General features: G+C 42.1%; 1 pseudogene across 1 annotated transcript in view; it reads left to right on the top strand.

Annotated features, from left to right (window-relative positions):
- Window positions 1-25261, top strand: part of LOC311144387 (F-box/LRR-repeat protein 17-like) — a 407455-nt pseudogene that overhangs the window by 184714 nt on the left and 197480 nt on the right. The gene's annotated exons all lie outside the window — the stretch shown is intronic.

Raw genomic sequence — 25261 nt, 5'->3', positions numbered from 1 at the left:
ACTGTCTATAGATGGAATTAGATACACACACTGTCTATAGATGGAATTAGATACACACTGTATATAGATGGAATTAGATACACACACTGTCTATAGATGGAATTAGATACACACTGTCTATAGATGGAATTAGATACACACTGTCTATAGATGGCATTAGATACACACTGTCTATAGATGAAATTAGATACACACTGTCTATAGATGGAATTAGATACACACACTGTCTATAGATGGAATTAGATACACACACTATCTATAGATGGAATTAGATACACACACTGTCTATAGATGGAATACGATACGCACACTGTCTATAGATGGAATTAGATACACACTGTGTATAGATGGAATTAGATACACACACTGTCTATAGATGGAATTAGATACACACTGTCTATAGATGGAATTAGATACACACACTGTCTATAGATGGAATTAGATACACACTGTCTATAGATGGAATTAGATACACACACTGTCTATAGAAGGAATTAGACACACACTGTCTATAGATGGAATTAGATACACACTGTCTATAGATGAAATTAGATACACACTGTCTATAGATGGAATTAGATACACACACTGTCTATAGATGGAATTAGATACACACACTGTCTATAGATGGAATTAGATACACACACTGTCTATAGATGGAATACGATACGCACACTGTCTATAGATGGAATTAGATACACACTATCTATAGATGGAATTAGATACACACTGTGTATAGATGGAATTAGATACACACACTGTCTATAGATGGAATTAGATACACACTGTCTATAGATGGAATTAGATACACACTGTCTATAGATGGAATTTGATACACACACTGTCTATATATGGAATTAGATACACACTGTCTATAGATGGAATTAGATACACACTGTCTATAGATGGAATTAGATACACACTGTCTATAGATGGAATTAGATACACACACTGTCTATAGATGGAATTAGATACACACTGTCTATAGATGGAATTAGATACACACTGTCTATAGATGGAATTAGATACACACACTGTCTATAGATGGAATTAGATACACACTGTCTATAGATGGAATTAGATACACACACTGTCTATAGATGGAATTAGATACACACTGTATATAGATGGAATTAGATACACACACTGTCTATAGATGGAATTAGATACACACTGTCTATAGATGGAATTAGATACACACTGTCTATAGATGGAATTAGATACACACTGTCTATAGATGGAATTAGATACACACTGTCTATTGATGGAATTAGATACACACTGTCTATAGATCGAATTAGATACACACAATGTCTATAGATGGAATTAGATACACACACTGTCTATAGATGGAATTAGATACACACTGTTTATAGATGGAATTAGATACACACACTGTCTATAGATGGAATTAGATACACGCTGTCTATAGATGGAATTAGATACACACTGTCTACTGATGGAATTAGATACACACACTGTCTATAGATGGAATTAGATACACACTGTCTATAGATGGAATTAGATACACACACTGTCTATAGATGGAATTAGACACACACTGTCTATAGATGGAATTATATACACACTGTCTATAGATGGAATTAGATACACATTGTCTATAGATGGAATTAGATACACACACTGTCTATAGATGGAATTAGATACACACACTGTCTATAGATGGAATTAGATACACACTGTCTATAGATGGAATAAGATGCACACACTGTCTATAGATGGAATTAGATACACACTGTCCATAGATGGAATTAGATACACACTGTCTATAGATGGAATTAGATACACACACTGTCTATAGATGGAATTAGATACACACACTGTCTATAGATGGAATTAGATACACACACTGTCTATAGATGGAATTAGATACACACACTGTCTATAGATGGAATTAGATACACACTGTCTATAGATGGAATTAGATACACACTCTCTATAGATGGAGGGAGACGGAGGGAGGGAGACGGCGGAAGGGAGGGTAAACCTGGTAGAAACGTGTGGATGGTGATGAACAGATCTAATTGAACATTTTCATTTATTTTAGTCATTGTCTCCTCCTCCTATCCTTCTCTCATTCCTCAGCCCCCCATCTCCATCTCTCTCCCTCCATCTCTCTCCCTCCATCTCTCTCTTTGCAGTATTAACTGCTGATGGCTGCGTTGACCTTTTCAATCCTATCTCCATTGGTTCTATTAGACCCAGAAGACATGAGACCAAAACACCAGCTCACACACACATCACACCTCACACACACACACACACACAACTCACACACACACACACACACACACACACACACACACACACACACACACACACACACACACACACACACACACACACACACACACACACACACACACACACACACATACACACACACACACACACACACACAACTCACACACACACACACACACACACACACACACACACACACACACACACACACACACACACACACACACACACACACACACACACACACACACACACACACACAGCAATGCATTTGCAGCCACTTATCCAATGTGTATCCAAAGTTACAGGAACCAAGTTAGTGGAAAAGAAGGATGGTGTGTGTCTATGTGTGATGCTTGGAGAGAAGCAGCAGTGACATGGTGGATATTAGCCTTCGTCTCAAATTATCTTTCTCTCTCTCACGCACACACATGCACACATACACGCACATGCACACACACACTCACACACAGATAGAGAGAGAGAGAGAGAGCTAGAGAGATAGCGCTAAGAGAGAGAGAGATAAGCCATCCACTTACATTAGCAAACACACATCCAGTGATCAGTTAATGCTGTCCACAGGCTATTATTCCAGACAGCATATACAGATGGCAGCTCCTCTCCTCTCCTCTCCTCTCCTCTCCTCTCTCTCTAATCCTACTTTCACTCTTTTTTCTTTTTATTTATTTTCCAGATAAATAACAGACTTAAAATAATTAATAACTGGTATCATTCCAATAAAGCCTTTAGAAACCCCCCTCCTCTCTCCCTTTTTCTCTCCCTCTCTTTCTTTCTCTCTGCGTCTCTCACTCACGCTCTGATTGAAAGGCTCTAAAGCAGTGTTAATGCAGGATGGTCTCCAGACAGACAGACCGACTGACAGACAGACAGTGCAGGCTCTCCAAATAGACTGGCTATTAGAAGAGATGCGAGTAAACAGACCAGACCAGGTCAAAGGTTAGGAAAAACACCACTTTCAAACACAGGTCACACGAACACAAACCACAGACCATGGGACTCCCTTTGTGTTCTCCATCTGATCTCTATATCCCTCTCTGTCTCTTGGTTTTTCTGTTTATTCTTGACAGTATTGATTGTGCAGGCTTAAATGACCCTGAACAAAGCAACCAATATGTGGAGGCTGAGGAGTGATCCATTCATAGCTCATTAATTATTGAGATATTTTTAATTTCCAGTCTGTGGCCCTGAGGCCCACTAACAGTCTGCAGTGTGTGTGTGCTTTCTTCTCTGGGATCCTGGGATAACTTGCCTTATCAATGGACAGAACTCCACTAGGCTCATAAGAGGCAAGGCCATATTATCAGCTTTCCCTTTCATATGGACTGGGTGTGTGAGTGTACTCACAGTAGAGAGAGATACAATGGAATACACAAATCTTATCATTCATTTACAGCTGCTAACACACACAAAGCTATCCTCTTATGAACACACTGAACATGGTGGAGAGGAGAGGTGCAGACAAAAAGAAGGAGTTTGGGTGTATGAGAGTGGAAAGCGTCTCTGATTCCCCCTCTCTTTCCCATCCATCCCTCCCTTGAAATGGTTTCTGGGGATGCACTGCAGGGTTCAACACCAGACTCCCTTTATAACAGCAGTTCACTACACCCATAACCACACCCCTCCCTCCCCTCTCCTATTCGCAGAAAACGTGTGTGCTACAGGCTAATGTAAAAACCAGTATTTCTGTATGCCAATCAGGTGTTGAGTGAAGTGTATGACTTCTCTCGCTCTATCCTCTCTCCCCTCTCTCTCTATCTCAGTGGCTGTTTAAAAAATGTGGCTGTATTGTAATGTGCCAGCGCCTGTGCCAGCGCCGTAGCTTTCAGGTGTAAATTGATGTCAGCAGTGCGGCGGTAAGTTTGCATAAAACCGTGAGAAGATGAGCAAAGGGAAAGTTTATTTGGGCGTTGAAAGCAAATTGACTGCTGCCTGACTAACTAAAGCTTTCACATGCTTTAACCCTACAGAATGGCACATAGTACTACACCATCATATCTCACACACTGTAATGTAAATGACTGTAATACAGCTCCTGTTAAAGTAATGCTAGTAATTCATGCAGGTTAAACATAAAAAAATAAGGATGGACAAGATGTACTGGTTGCATTACAGACTCTTTTTTGATGTACTGCATAGAGAGGGAGAGATAGATAGAGAGAGAGAGAGAGAGAGAGAGAGAGAGAGATAGATAGAGAGAGAGAGAGAGAGAGAGAGAGAGAGAGAGAGAGAGAGAGAGAGAGAGAGAGAGAGAGAGAGAGAGAGAGAGAGAGAGAGAGAGAGAGAGAGAGAGAGAGAGAGAGAGAGAGAGAGAGAGAGAGAGAGAGAGAGATCACCCCAATCCACAAAAGTGGAGACAAATTTGACCCCAATATCTACCGTGGGATATGCGTCAACATTAACCTTGGGAAAATCCTCTGCATTATCATTAACAGCAGACTAGTTCCTTTCCTCAGTGAAAACAATGTTCTGAGCAAATGTCAAATTGGCTTTTTACCAAATTACCATAAGACAGACCACGTATTCATCCTGCACACCCTAATTGACAAACAAACAAACCAAAACAAAGGCAAAGTCTTCTCTTGCTTTGTTGATTTCAAAAATGTTTTTGACTCAATTTGACATGAGGGTCTGCTATACAAATTGATGGAAAGTGGGGATGGGGGAAAAACCTACGACATTATAAAATCCATGTACACAAACATCAAGTGTGCGGTTAAAATTGGCAAAAGACACACACATTTCTTTCCACAGGGCCGTGGGGTGAGACAGGGATGCAGTTTAAGCCCCACCCTCTTCAACATATATATCAACGAATTGGCGAAGGCACTAGAACATTCTGGGACAAACACCAAATTGAGACTGCATGCAGAATTCTGCAAAAATATCCTCTGTGTACAACGAAAAACACCAAATAATGCATGCAGAGCAGAATTAGGCTGATACCCGCTAATTATCCAAATCCAGAAAAGAGCTGTTAAATTCTATAACCACTTAAAAGGAAGCGATTCCCAAACCTTCCATAACAAAGCCATCACCTACAGAGAGATGAACTTGGAGAAGAGTCCCCTAAGTAAGCTGGTCCTGGGGCTCTGTTCACAAACACAAACAGACCCCACAGAGCCCCAGGACAACAACAACAACACAATTAGACCCAACCAAATCACGAGAAAACAAAAAGAGAATTACTTGACACATTAGAAAGAATTAACAAAAAAACAGAGCAAACTAGAATGCTATTTGGCTCTAAACAGAGAGTACACAGTGGCAGAATACCTGACCACTGTGACTGACCCAAACTTAAGGAAAGCTTTGACTATGTACAGACTCAGTGAGCATAGCCTTGTTATTGAGAAAGGCCGCCATAGGCAGACCTGGCTCTCAAGAGAAGACATGCTATGTGCACACTGCCCACCAAATTAGGTGGAAACTGAGCTGCACTTCCTAACCTCCTGCCAAATGTATGACCATTTTAGAGACACATATTTCCCTCAGATTACAGATATCCACAAAGAATTAGAAAACAAACCCAATTTTGATAAACTCCCTTATCTACTGGGTGAAATACCACAGTGTGCCATCACAGCAGCAAGATTTGTGACCTGTTGCCACAAGAAAAGGGCAACCAGTGAAGAACAAACATCATTGTAAATACAACCCATATTTATGTTGATTTATTTTCCCATTTGTACTTTAACTATATGCACATTGTTACAACACTGCATTACCTTCATTTAATCATGTAGGCTATTGAGAAACACATTGGGTGTTTCTAAAAATGCATACTAACGTGCTCCGAGCACGCAAATTGGAGCACGGGAGGTTCGGAGTATGAGTCCAAATCAAAGTATGCGAAACGGAGCACAGAGGGCACTTCTCAAATGTGTACTCCGTTTGTACATATTTTGAAGTATGCATCGATGTAAGCTTCAACGGGAAGTACGCAAAGAAATATGACGCAACCACAGAAAAAATGACACAAACTTTTTTAAATCAAATGCGGACATTATCTGAGCTGAAGCAAGAGAAAATACACTCAGACTTCTGGAATGAAATGTTGCCTATTCACATCATATATGTTGCCTGACTACAATATTTGTATCTTGACACGTTAATAAATACATGCTGTGTTTTGGCATGTTTACCTGCCTACGTACTGTAGATCGCAAGCCCATAATAAGTCAATCTGGCTAGCTACTAGTACTGTTAGCTAGCCATATAGCCACAAATAATTGTTAGCTAGCTACCCACGAAGAATTGAGATCCATCTTGCATGTTAGTTTAACAGGCAAAAATGACCTAAAACTATCTGGTTAGCTACATTATTAAGATTCACAGATAGCTAGCTGATAGTTATGAAGTAAAATATTTGCTTTGTGTACATCTTGTTTAGTCTCTATTGTTGCCATTGTCCTGCATGGAAGAAGGTTCAGTGAATGGAAGGTGCAGCGTGAGGTAATACAGTAGGGGTAGTGTGAGTGCTTCTCAAATGTAATGTTTTATGCATTATCCACACTCTCGTTCTCACAAGAACGTACTCAAGAATGCACTCGGAGCATGATAGTGTGGAGCACTGTAGAGAAACACCTTGTATGTTTAGAGACAGAGAGACTGTTTAGAGGCTTTGACAGAGAGACTGTTTACAGGCTTTAACAGAGAGACTGTTTAAAGGATTTGACAGAGAGACTGTTTAGAGGATTTGACAGAGAGACTGTTTAGAGGATTTGACAGAGAGACTGTTTAGAGGATTTGACAGAGAGACTGTTTAGAGGATTTGAAGGCCTAATAGTAATACGCTACATGTTGGAAGTCAGTGTTATAGTAAGTCTTCCAGTTAAACTCTACACCACACACACACACACACACACACACACACACAGAGAGAACTACAGAAGGGTACCTGTTGTCCTTACTCGGGGTTGATATGTGTGTGTTAGCGTTTCCTACTCTCTGTGGTATAACACCTGATAAACACTATGCCCTTATTCCACCACTGTCTCTGGAGATACTACTATTCCTCCATAACACTATCTGTACAGGTTGATATGCCTCTTGACCTTGGTTGCTATGATTGCCGTTATGGCTACGCTGAGGTGTCAGTGTGTCTGTGTGTGTGTCAGTGAGGTGTCAGTGTGCGCTGAGGTGTCAGTGTATTTGAAGAGTCTCCTAGGCGCAACCAGCTAGAGTGTGTGTGTGTGTGTGTTTGTGTATAATTATGATTAATACCCTTGTTTTGAAAAGTGTGTGTATGTGTGTCGGTCTGTATGAGCATCAGTGCCTTCCATGCCTTGTACCCTCGTTGCTGACTAACTGTCACGGTAGTGATGGCTGTTTACTGCTCTGAAACCTGATGCCTTGTCCCTATGGCATGTATTTGTGTATGTGTGTGACTGTGTGTGTGTGGGGGGGGGGGGGGGGGGCTGTGTCTGTCTGTAGATTAACTTTGTTTCCTCCGATCTCCTTGAGATGTTTCTGTGTTGTGTTCCAGATAGAACCAATCTGTAGTAACAAGGGGAGGAAAATAACTTTGATTTAAATAACAACAATTAGTTTTGGGCTTTAAACCTCCTTTAATTGGCTATTTTCCTTCACCTTTCAGTAAAAACTGTCCTGTCTCAAAGTGGAAGCACATGTTTTATGGATTGATGTGGAAATATTTGTCTAATTGGTTTTTTGGTGTTAGTTATAAACTCCTGGGTGAAGGGTCTGTCTTATGTCTGGCAGTTCTGGGAAAACAAGTTTAAAATGTCCTGTAAAGCAGTCATGAAACACACAGTTGTTGAATTTTCATTTGTGGATCAGGAGAACTCTCCAGAATGATCCTACACCCACCTTCATGAATTCCTGTCTACGTTTTTGTGGTTTGTGTGTGTGTGTCAATGTGAATGATGCAGCATCAATTACATCTACTCCATGTTGACTTCAGAACTTGTCTACTTTGACGTGTTTGTAAGTTATTCACTCTCTCAGAAACACACACCCTATATCGCACAAAGCCAATCTTTAGATCAGAGATTTCCATCATCATATTTACAGTTAACCCACAGTGAAAACCCCCAAGAAACACACACTCACACACACACAGGTTGTCCATTAATTAAAAAAAAATGTAATTACAGTAATCTGAGCTCAACATGAATCATGAATTCTCTTTCCTATCTACTTCTCTCTATCTCTCCTTCCTCCTCTCTCTCCTTCTTCCATGTTGCTGTGGTCCATGGTGGTGTGGCTGTGTTTCTCTGACTCAGGTAAGAACCACAGTTTATTTTACAGATCCGCCTTCCTCCTCCAGTCCCAACAACCTGAGGCTCTAATCACAACATTGGAGTTATGCTGCATGGGACCTTTTACAAATGGAAGGACTCCGAATCAAAGTGCTTGTTTTGGGTAACCAGGCAAACTTCTGTCAAAAGTAGCTGCTTCAAGTTTGAAGAGAAAGTGCAAGGTATCAGTGTGATAAATGGTTCAACAAAGATTCTGTTTTCCTTCAAGTGTTCATATTGTAAATTATGGATATGTGATGGGGATGTTCTCTCTTTGAACACCGTAAGAGACAGAAAGCCTAACAGAATGCTCAGAGAGAGAGAGGTGACCACAACTGTGATTGACCGGCTTAGATGACTCCAATGTTAGTGTAAAGTCCCCTCTACCCACCTCTCAACTGGACTGTGTTCTTATCAGGTTACTGTGTTGCTGAGCTGGAGAGATCTGTTTATATGTCTAGTTATATTGGCTGTGTGTGATGATAGCGCTGTGTGTGGGCGTGCGTGAGATGCTGGTGTTCTCTTTCACAGTTTGGCAGAGAGGAGATGAGCGGGAAAACAAACAGTGGTGATATGATATAGGCTTGTGGGTTAACACTAGAACTGCTAAAGCAGTCATTTTGACTGCTTATTACTCTGCCATTTTTAAAGTCATGCCCCCCTCCGTCCTTGACTTACCCTAAATAAAAACATATAACACACTGCCTTTGTTAGAATCGTAATATCACAAACAGAACTGGAGTTAAAACCAGTTTTAGGAGGGCTTGTCATTTCTTGAATGGCTTTCCCCCGTTGCCCCTCCTTCTCCCGACAGTAGGGCCTGCTCCGCTCATTCTCCCAACATTGGAAGGTGCAGTGCCCAGTTGATAATCACCCTAATAATTGCCTCGAAACTGAACCTAAACTATACTGAAACAAATTTCACACATATAACAACAGATGAAATAAATGAAGTAAAGTATGATGGGGGAGAATGGGTGAGTTGATGAGCGAGTGGACGCGAACGATGCATAACTATGTAATCACTGATTGTGAATGAAGAACAAGGCGGGCCGTTCTATTATATTGATCTATTCTAATTATAATCTCAAAATGGTATGTACCCTATATCAGTCCACCTTAATCCAAGCAGTCTTATCAATCTACTCTGGCCTACTTGGAGTACACAGTGAGAGCGTGCGTAATTTACAATGGCAAGAAGACCAAGACGAATGGATGTACATGCTGCGTTAGCGCTGCTTCAAGATCTGAATGAAAACAACTCAGATGGCGGGGGAAGAAATTAATCATGACATCTCTGATGATTATTCTTCTGATTCTGTGCCTCAGCCTGAACCTACACCTCCGAGGCCTAAACGCAAAAAAGCCAGAATGGTACAAACTGAGCAGGTGCCCGCGCCACCACCAAATGAAACCTTGAGACAGGAGAGGGGAAGGGACGGCCCTTTTTGGATAGAACAAGCCGGTGACAATGCTACGGGCCAATTATCAGCACCAAATGTCATCACTGAGAGAGCAGGCCCTACATCTCAAGCCAAAAACAACATCAGCAACGCACTCACCAGCTTTCGTTGTTTATGTGACATGGACATCAGGGACTGTACTTCAGCTAAGGAGCTCATGGAGTAAGGAGACCCTGCCTGGGATCTGTCTGTTGATGAGCTGGAAGTGTTCATTTCAGTCCTGTATGCCCGTGGAGCATTCGGTAGAAAGAGCGTGCATATGGAGAGCTAAGAGTCAGACATGTATGGGATACCTTTCTTTGGAGAAACCATGCCACGGGATCGCTTCAGAGAGATCATGTGTTACCTCCATTTTGATGACAAGGAAACGAAAACACGACGCCTGGAAACAGACACATTTGCCATGGTATCTGAACAGAACAGCATTGCATGTTACAAACCAGGAGAGAACATCACTCTTGATGAACAATTGTTCCCAACAAAAGCTTGTTGTGGCTGAGCGAGTGTGGGAGATTGTGGTGATGGGGCTTGTGGAACCTTACCTTGGTAAGGGGAGAAATGTCACCATGGACAACTTCTTCACTTCACTGTCATTGGAGAACAAGTTGCTTGCAAATAACACAAGCCTAGTTGGCATCATGAACAAAGCAAGATGGGAGCTCCCACCCTCTGCGCAAAATAAGGCACCTGCACTAACAATGCAAGGCAAGAAATAACGTTTCTATTGTGAGCACCATGCATCTGACAGTTGCCGTTGACGGGAACACAATAAAGAGCAAACGGGTTACGCACTACAACCAAACAAAGGTATGTCAATATTACATCATATGCATTGCAATATATAGATAAACGAATGCAATGCATTATGCTCTTCTGTATACCACGTGTTGTTTTTCATATGGGAAAATAATCAATAAAGCATAAAGCACAACTGTTTCATAGTTGTAACAAAGGCACTCCACGAATAAAATTGATTGAATGCTTGAATTTTTACTTATAGCCTACAGTAACATAAACTAATGAAAATGCTATTTTATTTGAAATGGAAGAAGAACTCATATTCTAATGTTACCTAACACCTTCATGAACACAACCAAATTATTATTTTAGATGATAGCATATATGAAATGTATTAATTACACTGTTAGAATGTTGCAGTCAGAATGACTGCTCATTAGCTTGAAGGGAAGACCCTCGAGGCTCAGCGGTTTTAGTGTGACCATACTCGTACACACTTTCATTTGCTGTTATAAGACTTCCACATCTCTATGTAAATTATGTTTCCCCAAGAAACAGCCTTAAAGGAAATTAGAAAAAAACTAACAGCACTCCGCCCACTTATCACATTATCACCATCTCTTCATCAGAAATGACCTTAACAACCTTTTGGGGGATGTCTAATTGAATGCTAATTAGTCCTGCTGTGATTGGTGGGCAGCCAGCCGCCATATTTCTCCTCTTAGCTCAGGATTGGTCGGTTTGGCCTCTAATAGCATCTCTCAATCCAGTTTAGCTTAAAGATCAGAGACGAGAAAAATAAAGTCTAACATTTCAAATTTTCTTAATGATAGATATGGTTTTGTGTGTGTTGCTCCACCACTGAACTGTTCCCTCCACCACAACTATATTTGTCCCTTGGCAGTCTGTCTGATATTTTCCAAAGCTTGGTTTAAGAAAGGTTTTCAATTCAAGTGAAGGAACCTTAAGACATGTCTAAAAAGCAACATTATTAGGTATCCGAACTCCACTGGAACATGTGCACTTTTGAAGTCCTGGCCCACAACTCTAAAAACTATTGTTTATTTTTACTATATCCATGACAATATGTTGGGTAGGATTGTGCTTTCACAATCTGCTGATTTCCAAAGGGATATTCTCACTGTTAAACTGGGGCCCATTGGTCTCTCTCTCTCTCTCTCTCTCTCTCTCTCTCTCTCTCTCTCTCTCTCTCTCTCTCTCTCTCTCTCTCTCTCTCTCTCTCTCTCTCTCTCTCTCTCTCTCTCTCTCTCTCTCTCTCTCTCTCTCTCTCTCTCTCTCTCTCTCTCTCTCTCTCTCTCTCTCTCTCTCTCTCTCTCTCTCTCTCTCTCTCTCTCTCTCTCTCAAATACTGCACTTGTGTTTGTTGGCACCACATAAGAAAAATGTTAATGACATCTGGACGCCACTAACTCCTCTTTGCCAGATCTTCTCTCTATCCTTTCATCCGTTCTACTCTCTACACAGTCGTGGTTCGTCCTGGTGGTGCCAGTGAACCACTGCCAACCGCACGCCACACCAGGATGAACTCGTCTAAACACACATACCAGTCCATTAAAAACATAGTCTTTGTTCTACTAAATGCATGTTGAAAAAGTGCATGTTTAGCCAAGTTCTTTGGGCGGAATCACATGCTGTGGTCAGTTCATACCATACCAGTACCCACTACCCAGCTCTGCATGGCCTGAGACCAACCTGGCGCACACACTACTGCCAATCCACCAACCTGGCAGACACCAGGTCACTGGGTGTGTGTCTTCATGCCAGGCTGTTCCATACCAACTGTGTGTGTGTGTGTGCGTGCGTGCGTGTCTTGGTGGTGCCAACCCGTACTAGACAGACACAGCGGGCGTGGTGGAGTGGCACATTGGCGTCAGTCATGTCCCGATACCCAGGGTGCATTGGGCCACAGGTGGTAATGCGATTAGGGGAAGGAAAAGAGGGATTTGTTCAGAGGAACATCAAACACAGAAAGAAGGGATTAGGAAAGAAAGAGCAAGAAGTGCCCCTATCCCTGTCTGAGGGAGGGAGGGAGGGATGGAGAGATGGAAAGGAGGGTGTGTGTGTGTGTGTGTGTGTGTGTGTGTGTGTGTGTAATTATTGGAATTTAAAGGAGGAGAGCCTTGGGGAACAGTATCAACCTTCTGTTCCACTGACACCAGTCATGTGTGACTGAAATACATTACTGTAGAAATGTGGACACTTTACTATTTTACAATTCACCTTTTGGTTCATCGGTCTGTCTCACCTATTGTATATTTTCCATCAACTCAAATAGCCGCTTCTATCCTCAACCAGGCTGTGTTTGAGTGAGTGAGTGTGTGTGTACTGTCACAGTTCAGGTTGTAGTTATAATGGAGAGCAGAGAGGGGAGGACCCCCTGCTGTGTCCTAGCTGTTTCTTTCATCTATCAGCTGTGTGTGTGTGTGTTCTCTCTGCTCCACTGAATCAATAATGAAATAGGTGTGTGTATTTCCTTCCTATCCCTTTGTTGTTGGCATCAGTTTGTAGCAGGAGCTGTTTTTTTCCACTCTGATGGAGAGGTGTGCCGCTGTATTCATAGACCTGCTGCCTCTGAACATTCAGAAGCTTCAACACCTCTGCTCTGTCTAACCAGCTCAAGGTTGAGGCACAGCTACATCAAACAACACAACAACATGTGAGGAGAAAAGTCTCAACTTCTATGCTAATAAATACTGTACAGCCGGTGGGGATTCCAGTGGGGTACCCCCACCCAGGTAGTGGCAGTGCTGGCACCACTGGCTGCAGTAACCCATGGGGAGGGGGTCACACTCGGACAATCAGAGAGGGGGCATATTATTGTGGCCCTGATGGCACAAAATAATCAAAGGTCTGACTGCACGGAGATGCTTGGGAAAAATGGTTACAACGGAGGACCAGAGTGTTTGTGTCTCAGGGGAAGAGGGTGCATCTGATCTCCATCACTTAGGACTTGACATAGATTAATCAAATCTCACATTGTTCTCAATTTTTGCTCAATCTTGCATGCTTTCTCAAACAGCTGTAACTGTATATACATTCATAATTCAGGTCCTTTCTTGAGTTGGGCTCTGGGATGTAACAACTGTTGAGCATCTGAACTTATGGTTGATTGTGGAGGAAAGGGGTTGAGTGTGTTAGAGTATGTGCGTGTGTGCGTGTGTGTATCCCACAACTGTTGCAAGGGGGTAAGGATGTTAGGGAGAATATAGGATGAACCACAATAATTGTTTGCTAAAATAATAATTGCTTGACAAAAATGTAATGTAATACAATGGCAATCCGGGTTATAGGTAACAATCCTACGCATGAACTGCTGACATTATTACGCATATTAATAGATAATGATGGAAATTAAGATATTAAGATATTTGAATAGATATATACAGTGAGGGAAAAAAGTATTTGATCCCCTGCTATTTTTTTACGTTTGCCCACTGACAAAGAAATGATCAGTCTATAATTTAATGGTAGGTTTATTTGAACAGTGAGAGACAGAATAACAACAAAAAAATCCAGAAAAACACATGTCAAAAATTTTATAAATTGATTTGCATTTTAATGAGGGAAATAAGTATTTGACTCCCTCTCGATCAGAAAGATTTCTGGCTCCCGGGTGTCTTATATACAGGTAACGAGCTGAGATTAGGAGCACACTCTTAAAGGGAGTGCTCCTAGTCTCAGCTTGTTACCTGTATAAAAGACACCTGTCCACAGAAGCAATCAATCAATCAGATTCCAAAATCTCCACCATGGCCAAGACCAAAGAGCTCTCCAAGGATGTCAGGGACAAGATTGTAGACCTACACAAGGCTAGAATGGGCTACAAGACCATCACCAAGCAGCTTGGTGAGAAGGTGACAACAGAAACACAAAATACCTGTCAATCTCCCTCGGCCTGGGGCTCCATGCAAGATCTCACCTCGGGGAGTTGCAATGATCATGAGAACGGTGAGGAATCAGCCCAGAACTACACGGGAGGATCTTGTCAATGATCTCAAGCCAGCTGGGACCATACTCACCAAGAAAACAATTGGTAACACACTACGCCGTGAAGGACTGAAATCCTGCAGCGCCCGCAAGGTCCCCCTGCTCAAGAAAGCACATATACAGGCCCGTCTGAAGTTTGCCAATGAACATCTGAATGATTCAGAGGAGAACTGGGTGAAAGTGTTGTGGTCAGATGAGACCAAAATCGAGCTCTTTGGCGTCAACTCAACTCGCCGTGTTTGGAGGAGGAGGAATGCTGCCTATGACCCCAAGAACACCATCCCCACCGTCAAACATGGAGGTGGAAACATTATGCTTTGGGGGTGTTTTTCTGCTAAGGGGACAGGACAACTTCACCGCATCAAAGGGATGATGGACGGGGCCATGTACCGTCAAATCTTGGGTGAGAACCTCCTTCCCTCAGCCAGGGCATTGAAAATGGGTCGTGGATGGGTATTCCAGCATGACAATGACCCTAAACACACGGCCAAGGCAACAAAGGAGTGGCTCAAGAAGAAGCACATTAGGGTCCTGGAGTGGCCTAGCCAGTTTCCAGACCTTAATCCCATAGAAAATCTATGGAGGGAGCTGAAGGTTCGAGTTGGCAAACATCAGGCTCGAAACCTTAATGACTTGGAGAAGATCTGCAAAGATGACTGGGACAAAATCCCTGCTGAGATGTGTGCAAACCTGGTGGCCAACTACAAGAAATGTCTGACCTCTGTGATTGCCAACAAGGGTTTTGCCACCAAGTACTAAGTCATGTTTTGCAGAGGGGTCAAATACTTAATTCCCTCATTAAAATGCAAATCATTTTATAACATTTTTGACATGTGTTTTTCTGGATTTTGTTGTTGTTATTCTGTCTCTCACTGTTCAAATAAACCTACAATTAAAATTATAGACTGATCATGTCTTTGTCAGTGGGCAAACATACAAAATCAGCAGGGGATCAAATACTTTTTTCCCTCACTGTAGGTATGTGTAAAAATAACATTTTTGTTTTATTCTATAAACTACTGACAACATTTCGCCCAAATACAAATACAAATATTGTCATTTAGAGCATTTATTTGCAGAAAATGACAACTGGTCAAAATAACAAAAAAGATGCAGTGTTGTCAGACCTCGAATAATGCAAAGAAAATAAGTTCATGTTCATTTTTAAACAACGCAATACTAATGTTTTAACTTAGGAAGAGTTCAGAAATCAATATTTGGTGGAGTAACCCTGATTTTCAATCACAGCTTTCATGCGTCTTGGCATGCTTTCCACCAGTCTTTCACATTGATGTTGGGTTACTTTTTGCCACTCCTGGCGCAAAAATTAGAGCAGCTCGGCTTTGTTTGATGGCTTGTGACCATCCATCTTCTTCTTGATCACATTCCAGAAGTTTTCAATGCGGTTCAGGTATGGAGATTGGGCTGGTCATGACAGGGTCTTGATCTGGTGGTCCTCCATCCACACCTTGATTGACCTGGCTGTGTGGCATGGCGCATTGTCCTGCTGGAAAAACCAATCCTCAGAGTTGGGGAACAATGTCGGAGCAAAAGGAAACAGGTTTTCTTGCAGGACAACCTTGTACGTGGCTTGATTCATGCGTCCTTCACAAAGACAAATCTGCCCGATTCCAGCCTTGCTGAAGCACCCTCAGATCATCACCGATCCTCCACCAAATTTCACAGTGGGTGCGAGATGCTGTGGCTTGTAGGCCTCTCTAGGTCTCAGTCTAACCATTAGATGACCAGGTGTTGGGCAAAGCTGAAAATTGGACTCATCAGAGAAGACGACCTTACTCCAGTCCTCTACGGTCCAATCATTATGGTATTTTGCAAACCTCAGCCTGGCTTTTCTTTGCTTCTCATTGATGAAGGGCTTTTTTCTAGCTTTGCACGACTTCAGCCCTGCCCCTAGGAGCCTGTTTCGAACCGTCCTCGCTGTGCACTTCACCCCAGCTGCCGTTTGCCATTCTTTTTGTATGTCACTTGATGTCATCCTACAGTTGTTGAGTGACATTCGAATGAGTTGGCGGTCATCCCGGTCAGTAGAGAGTAGTTTTCGCCCTCTGCCGGTCTGTAGCTTTGTTGTCCCCAATGTCTGCTGCTTGACCTTGTTCTTATGAACCGCCGTCTTTTAAATTTTAAGGATGGAAGCAACCTGACGTTCACTGTATCCCTCTGCCAGTAAAGCCAGAATTGAACCCTTCTTTTCCTCACTCAAAACTTTCCTTTTCAACTCTTTTGGCATGGTCAATAGTTATTTTTTGATTAATATTACTTTTGAGTACTATTAGTACTGTTTTTACCATCCAGCTGGTCCTATTGCTAGAGGATAGTGATGACCACAGCAGTGTTTTTTATACTTTTCCTCATTAAATAAGATTTGGTTCAGGTGATCACCTAATCAGTACCTAATTCAGTAGAATGAGGTGTGCCAGTGTTGGAATTCAACAGACACTGGAATGGAATGGCTGTCATACATGTAGAGATGCTGATTTAAGATACATTTGCAGTGGTCTCTTAATTTTTTCCACAGCTGTATATACAGTTGAAGTCGGAAGTTTACATACACCTTAGCCAAATACATTTAAACTCAGTTTTTCACAATTTCTGACATTTAATCCTAGTAAAAATTCCCTGTCTTAGGTCAGTTAGGATCACCACTTTATTTTAAGAATGTGAAATGTCAGAATAATAGTAGAGAGAATGATTTATTTCAGCTTTTATTTCTTTCATCACATTCCCAGTAGGTCAGAATTTTACATACACTCAATTAGTATTTGGTAGCATTGCCTTTAAATTGTTTAACTTGGGTCAAACGTTTCGGGTAGCCTTCCACCAGCTTCCCACAATAAGATGGGTGAATTTTGGCCCATTCCTCCTGACAGAGCTGGTGTAACTGAGTCAGCTTTGTAGGCCTCCTTGCTCGGACACGCTTTTTCAGTTCTGCCCACACATTTTCTATAGGATTGAGGTCAGGGCTTTGCGATGGCCACTCCAATACCTTGACTTTGTCGTCCTTAAGCCATTTTGCCACAACTTTGGAAGTATGCTTGGGGTCATAGTCCATTTGGAAGACCCATTTGTGACCAAGCTTTAACTTCCTGACTGATGTCTTGAGATGTTGCTTCAATATATCCACATACATTTCCTTCCTTATGATGCCATCTATATTGTGAAGTGCACCAGTCCCTCCTGCAGCAAAGCACCCCCACAGCATGATGCTGCCACCCCCGTGCTTCACAGTTGGGATGGTGTTCTTCGGCTTGCAAGAGTTCCCCTTTTTCCTCCAAACATAGCGATGGTAATTATGGCCAAACAGTTCTATTTTTGTTTCATCAGACCAGAGGACATTTCTCCAAAAAGTATGATCTTTGTCCCCATGTGCAGTTGCAAACTGTAGTCTGGCCTTGTTATGGCGGTTTTGGAGCAGTAGCTTCTTCCTTGCTGAGCGGCTTTTCAGGTTATGTCGATATAGGACTTGTTTACTGTGGATATAGATACTTTTGTACTTGTTTCCTCCATCATCTTCATGAGGTCCTTTGCTGTTGTTCTGGGATTGATTTGTACTTTTCGCACCAAAGTACGTTCATCTCTAGGAGACAGAACGCGTCTCCTTCCTGAGCGGTATGACAGCTGCGTGGTCCCATAGGGTTTATACTTGCGTACTATTGTTTGTACAGATGAACGTGGTACCTTCAGGCGTTTGGAAATTTCTCCCAAGGATGAACCAGACTTGTGGAGGTCTACAATTTATTTTCTGAGGTCTTGGCTGATTTCTTTTGATTTTACATTTTACATTTTAGTCATTTAGCAGACGCTCTTATCCAGAGCGACTTACAGTTAGTGAGTACGTACATTATTTTTTTATACTGGTCCCCCGTGGGAATCAAACCCACAACCCTGGCGTTGCAAACGCCATGCTCTACCAACTGAGCTACACCCCTGCCGGCCATTCCCTCCCCTACCCTGGACGACGCTGGGCCAATTGTGCGCCGCCCCATGGGTCTCCCGGTCACGACAGAGCCTGGATTCGAACCAGGATCTCTAGTGGCACAGCTAGCACTGCGCTGCAGTGCCTTAGACCACTGCGCCATGATGTCAAGCAAAGAGACACTGAGTTTGAAGGTAAGCCTTGAAATACATCCACAGGTACACCTCCAATTCAATCAAATTATGTCAATTAGCCTATCAGAAACTTCTAAAGCCTTGACAATTTTCTGGAATTTTCCAAGCTGTTTAAAGGCACAGTCAACTTAGTGTATGAACACTGGTTAGAGCCAGTTTGCGCTATTCTGTGAAGGGAGTAGTACACAGCGTTGTATGAAATCTTCAGTTTCTTGGCAATTTCTCGCATGGAATAGCCTTCATTTCGCAGAACAAGAATAGACTGACGAGTTTCAGAAGAAAGTTATTTGTTTTTGGCCATTTTGAGCCTGTAATCGAACCCACAATTACTGATGCTCCAGATACTCAACTAGTGTCAAGAAGGACAGTTTTATTGCTTCTTTAATCAGCACAACAGTTTTCAGCTGTGCTAACATAATTGCAAAAGGGTTTTCTAATGATCAATTAGCCTTTTAAATGATAAACTTGGATTAGCAAACACAACCTGCCATTGGAACACAGGACTGATGGTTGCTGATAATGGGCCTCTGTATTCCTATGTAGATATTCCATTAAAAATCAACCGTTTCCAGCTACAATAGCCATTTACAACATTAACAATGTCTACACTTTGCTTTTCTTTCGAAAACAAGGAAATCTCTAAGTGACCCCAAACTTTTGAACTGTAGTGTATGTGTATATGTATGTATAAAAAACCATATGGGGGATTGCAGACAATTACATTGATGGAAGTTACAATCTATCTGCAATATTAAAGCTGATCTACCCCATAGAAAACAAAACAAAAGCAAATAAACTGTACAGTTTGTGAGCAGAGCTTTATAGTACTGCAGTGGTTTTGCTCGGTTCTCTCTGGTTGTCTTGGCCTAAGAGTCTGTTCCAATGGTCATCTTACCACCGGAGTGTGTGTGTGTGTTTGTGCGTGTGCATGTTTGTGTGTGCGTGCGTGTTTGTGCGTGTGTGTTAGTGATTCACAGGGAGCAAAAGAGATCGTTGCTTGGCTTGTTGTCCTGCACTGACCCATCATTAGATAGCCAGATCGACACGCACGCACACACACACACACATCAAGCTATATCTGTGCAGGTTTTATTATATCAGAACCTTACTTTTAATTGCAAGAGATATGTTTCCCTTGGCCCAGCCAGGAGAGCAGGAGACACTTCAGCAGGAGGGTGTGTGTGTGTGTGTGTGTGTGTGTATGTGTGCATGTGTGTGTGTGCGTGTGTGTTAGTGATTTTTCTACTGCCCTCAAACAAGGCTGTCCCATACATAAAGCTCCCCTGTCATACATAGCTGTGGTTGGCTAATGACATCAGCCTATCATTGACCGTTTTACTAGCTGCTCTACCCAGCGTGAGAAACAATGTCATAATGACTTCACAAAGTCCGACCACACACACACACACACACTGGGACCTCGCAAGGGACCAGCATAGAGCCACTAGCGTTCTATAGTTTTACAAGCCTCACTTTAACCGCTCCTCACCGTGTTTAGAAATAAAGAGAACGTCTTTAATAAGAGATTAAAACAAAGCCTTCTTATGCTGATGAGTCAGTTTGTTATGGTTGGAATGGGATGAGCAAATACTCATTAGAGAGGATGATCTCTGTCTGTCTCTGTCTCTCTCGTGCGCTCTCTCTCTCTTTCTCTCTGTCAATCTCTCTCTCTCTGTCTGGCTCTCTCTGTGGTGGCAGTGTGATAGAATAGGGTCTGATAGCTGTATGACAGTCTGATTGTTGTCCGTCAGTTAGACTGATCTCCATCACTCCAATACAAGACACATATGACAGCCTATATCCAACGCGCACACAGGCTTTGTGCCTTTCAGATCCAATGGTGGATGAAAGCGCAGGGTGGGTGAATTCTGCCAATCATGAGTGAGCGGCATGTTTTAATGCGATAAGCCTAGTTAACACACACAGACACACACACACACTTCTGCCTGTTGAATTTTTACTAAACCTTGCTTTCCGAAATGTCTCCTAACGGAGAGATCAACAATCTGCTGTCTTGTAATGAACTGTCACACAGAAAATACCTTATCTCTCCCTGTCTCTATCTCACCGTCCCTCTCCACTCACAGCAATAAGCTTATTGTATAACTTTGTATACATCATGTAAAGATATGTTTGCCTTAATTTTGCAAATGTATTAAAAATAAAAAACAGGTACCTTATTTACATAAGTATTCAGACCCTTTGATATGAGACTCGAAATTGAGCTCAGGTGCATCCTGTTTCTAATGATCATCCTTGAATTGCTTCTACAACTTGATTGGAGTCCACCTGTGGTAAGTTCAATTGATTGGACATGATTTGGAAAGGCACACACCTGTCTATATAAGGTCCCACAGCTGACAGTGCATGTCAGAGCAAAAATCAAGCCATGAGGTCGAAGGAATTGTCCGTAGAGCTCCGAGACAGGATTGTGTCGAGGCAAAGATCTGGGGAAGGGTATCAAAAAATATCTACAGCATTGAAGGTCCCCAAGAACACAGTGGCCTCCATCATTCTTAAATGGAAGAAGTTTGGAACCACCAATACTCTTCCTAGAGCTGGCCGCCTGGCCAAACTGAGCAATCTGGGGAGAAGGGCCTTGGTCAGGGAGGTGACCAAGAACTCGATGGTCACTCTGACAGAGCTCCTCTGTGGAGATGGGAGAACGTTCCAGAAGGACAACCATCTCTGCAAATCTCCACCAATCAGGCCTTTATGGTAGAGTGGCCAGACAGAAGCTACTCCTCAGTAAAATGCACATGACAGCCCGCTTGGAGTTTGCCAAAAGGCACCTAAAGGACTCTCAGACCATGAAAAACAAGATTCTCATGTCTGAGGAAACCAAGATTGGCCTGACTGCCAAGCACCACATCTGGAGGAAACCTGGCACGGTGAAGCATGGTGGTGACAGCATCATGCTGTGGGGATGTTTTTCAGCGGCAGGGACTGGGAGACTAGTCAGGATCAGGGGAAAGATGAGCGGAGCAAAGTACAGAGAGATCCTTGATGAAAACCTGCTCCAGAGCGCTCAGGACCTCAGACTGGGGTGAAGGTTCACCTTCCAAAAGGACAACGAACCTAAGCACACAGCCAAGACAACGCAGGAGTGGCTTCGGGACAGGTCTCTTAACATCCTTGAGAGGCCCAACCAGAGCTCGGACTTGAACCCGATCTAACATCTCTGGAAAGACCTGAAAATGGCTGTGCTGTGACGCTCCCCATCCAACCTGACAGAGCTTAAGAGGATCTGCAGAGAAGAATGGGAGAAACTCCCCAAATACAGGTGTGCCAAGCTTGTAGCGTCATACCCAAGAACACGCAAGGCTGTAATCGCTGCCAAAGGTGCTTCAACAAATTACTGAGTAAAGGGTCTGAATACTTACAGTTGAAGTCAGAAGTTTACATACACTTAGGTTGGAGTCATGAAAACTTGTTTTTCAACCACTCCACAAGTTTCTTGTTAACAAACTATAGTTTTGGCAAGTCGGTTAGGGCATGTACTTCGTGCATGACACAAGTAATTTTTCCAACAATTGTTTACAGATAGATTATTGCACTTGTTACGAACCCCGTGGCTTTAAACGTCTAGGGTGGATGGACAAGAGACCCGTAACATAATTCATGCAAATTAGAATCGTGACATGGAAACAGTGAGAACAAAAACTACACGACAACCATAAACTACCGTCAAACATAAAATGTTTATTTTGAACACACGGTATAGGTTTGGGAAAAAGGGCTGAGCAGGACCCAAGAAATGAAACAATAGTGTAAAAAAAAACTAAACTGATCTTGCCTGCCTCAAGAACCGCTAAGCTACTGCTAATCATACAAAAATTACAGTGGGTGGTCCGCTCAGGTCTAACTAGTGTTTTTAGACAGTTTTCTTCCTACGGGTAATGTACGCCCAAGGGCAACTTGCTTAAATCCCCCTTTTCCCAGAAACACAACAAAGTTACCAAACAGAGTAACCAGCAAATGAGTGAGTATACAAAACACAGGACACCACAGTACCCATACTCACATACGGAAAATAGTCTCTCTCAACAAACACAACTGACTGGCTTTTAAAACAATGGGAGGTGTAAGTGGGAAACCAGAAACAGGTGGTGCAATACAGAGGAATGTCCACTGATTGGTCCACCTCAGCAATCAGCAGACAAACGGATGTTGGACAGGTGGGACACCCCCAACGACCACCAATCAGGAACATACAGGACACCTGTGATTAGGGCAAAAGGAGAGGAAAAACACAAAAACACACACAGGATACCTGTATCCGTAACACACTTATAATTCACTGTATTACAATTCCAGTGGGTAAGAAGTTTACATACACTAAGTTGACTGTGCTTTTAAACAGCTTGGAAAATTACAGAAAATTATGTCATGGCTTTAGAAGCTTCTGATAGGCTAATTGACATCATTTGAGTCAATTGGAGATGTACCTGTGGATGTATTTCAAGGCCTACCTTCAAACTCAGTGCCTCTTTGCTTGACATCATGGGAAAATCAAAAGACATCATCCAAGACCTCAGAATACTTTTTGTAGACCTCCACAAGTCTGGTTCATCCTTAGCAGCAATATCCAAACGCCTGAAGGTACCATGTTCATCTGTACAAACAATAGTATGCAAGTACAAACACCATGGGACCACACAGCCGTCATACCGCTCAGGAAGGAGACACGTTCTGTCTCCTAGAGATGAACGTACTTTGGTGCGAAAAGTGAAAATCAATCCCAGAACAACAGCAAAGGACCTTGTGAAGATGCTGGAGGAAACAGGTACAAAAGTATCTATATCCATAGTAAACGAGTCCTATATCGAAATAACCTGAAAGGCTGCACAGCAAGGAAGAAGCCACTGCTCCAAAACCGCCATAAAAAAGCCAGACTACGGTTTGCAACTGCACATGGGGATCAAGATCATACTTTTTAAAGAAAGGTTCTCTGGTCTGATGATTTGACCATAATGACCATTGTTATGTTTGGAGGAAAAAGGGGGGACTTGCAAGCCGAAGAACACCATCCCAACCGTGAAGCACGGTGGTGGCAGCATCATGCTGTGGGGCTGCTTTGCTGCAGGAGGGACTGGTGCACTTCACAAAATAGATGGCATCATAAGGAAGGAAAATGAAGTGGATATATTGAAGCAACATCTCAAGACATCAGCCAGGAAGTTAAAGCTTGGTCGCAAATGGGTCTTCCAAATGGACAATGACCCCAAGCATACTTCCAAAGTTGTGGCGAAATGGCTTAAGGACAACAAAGTCAAGTGGCCATCGCAAAGCCCTGACCTCAATCCTATAGAAAATGTGTGGGCAGAACTGAAAAAGCGTGTGTGCGCAAGGAGGCCTACAAACCTGACCCAGTTACACCAGCTCTGTATGGAGGAATGGGCCAAAATTCACCCCTTATTGTGGGAAGCTTGTGGAAGACTACCCGAAACGTTTGACCCAAGTTAAACAATTGAAAGACAATGCTACCAAATACTAATTGAGTGTATTTAAACTTCTGACCCACTGGGAATGTGATAAAATAAATAAAAGCTGAAATAAATCATTCTCTCTACTATTATTCTGACATTTCACATTCTTAAAATAAAGTGGTGATCCTAACTGACCTAAAACAGGGAATTTCTACTAGGATTAAATGTCAGGAATTGTGAAAAACTGAGTTTAAATGTATTTGGCTAAGGTGTATGTAAACTTCCGACTTCAACTCTATGTAAATGAAAACCAGTTTTTACTTCGTCATTATGGGGTATTGTGTGTAGATTGATGAGGGGAAAAAAACTATTTAATCAATTTTAGAATAAGGCTGTAACTTAACAAAATGTGGAAAAAGGGAAGGGGTCTGAATACTTTCCAAATGCACTGTATGTGGGTTGAATGTTGTAACAACACAGAATAAAACAATTAATAAGTCCCATGATGGTAGTGACTACCCATTACTGCTTATCACTTATTAACCATAATTTATTCACATTACTTTACTTTAATAAAATACTGCAGTTATTGTGTATATTATATTTGTTTAATTTGATGACTTTATTATTTCATTCCAAGTCATCATCTCATCTCTATAGAGCTGCTGTCTATGCTGCCTGACTAAATCACTATTTTAGTAGTTCTTCAAAGTAAATAAGGCATACTTTTATGACTGTTGAATACCAACCTTTTCTGAGTCAAGATCACTTTCGCAGTCAAAAAGCAAGACGAGATCTACCGCTTATTTTATTTTTTTACATTACTATTTTTTCAAAACTCGAGCTTTGATTACAAAATAGATAAGTTGGTTTAGCACTTGCGAGGCACAGCTGAGCATAAATTGAAATAATTTGCAAATAATTAGCTTTTTTATTTTACTGGACTGATG

Source organism: Coregonus lavaretus, assembly GCF_964263955.1.
Source record: "Coregonus lavaretus genome assembly, chromosome: 17".
Taxonomy (NCBI): domain Eukaryota; kingdom Metazoa; phylum Chordata; class Actinopteri; order Salmoniformes; family Salmonidae; genus Coregonus; species Coregonus lavaretus.
The sequence above is the reverse complement of the archived record's forward strand: the minus strand, read 5'-3'. Positions and strand labels throughout refer to the sequence as shown.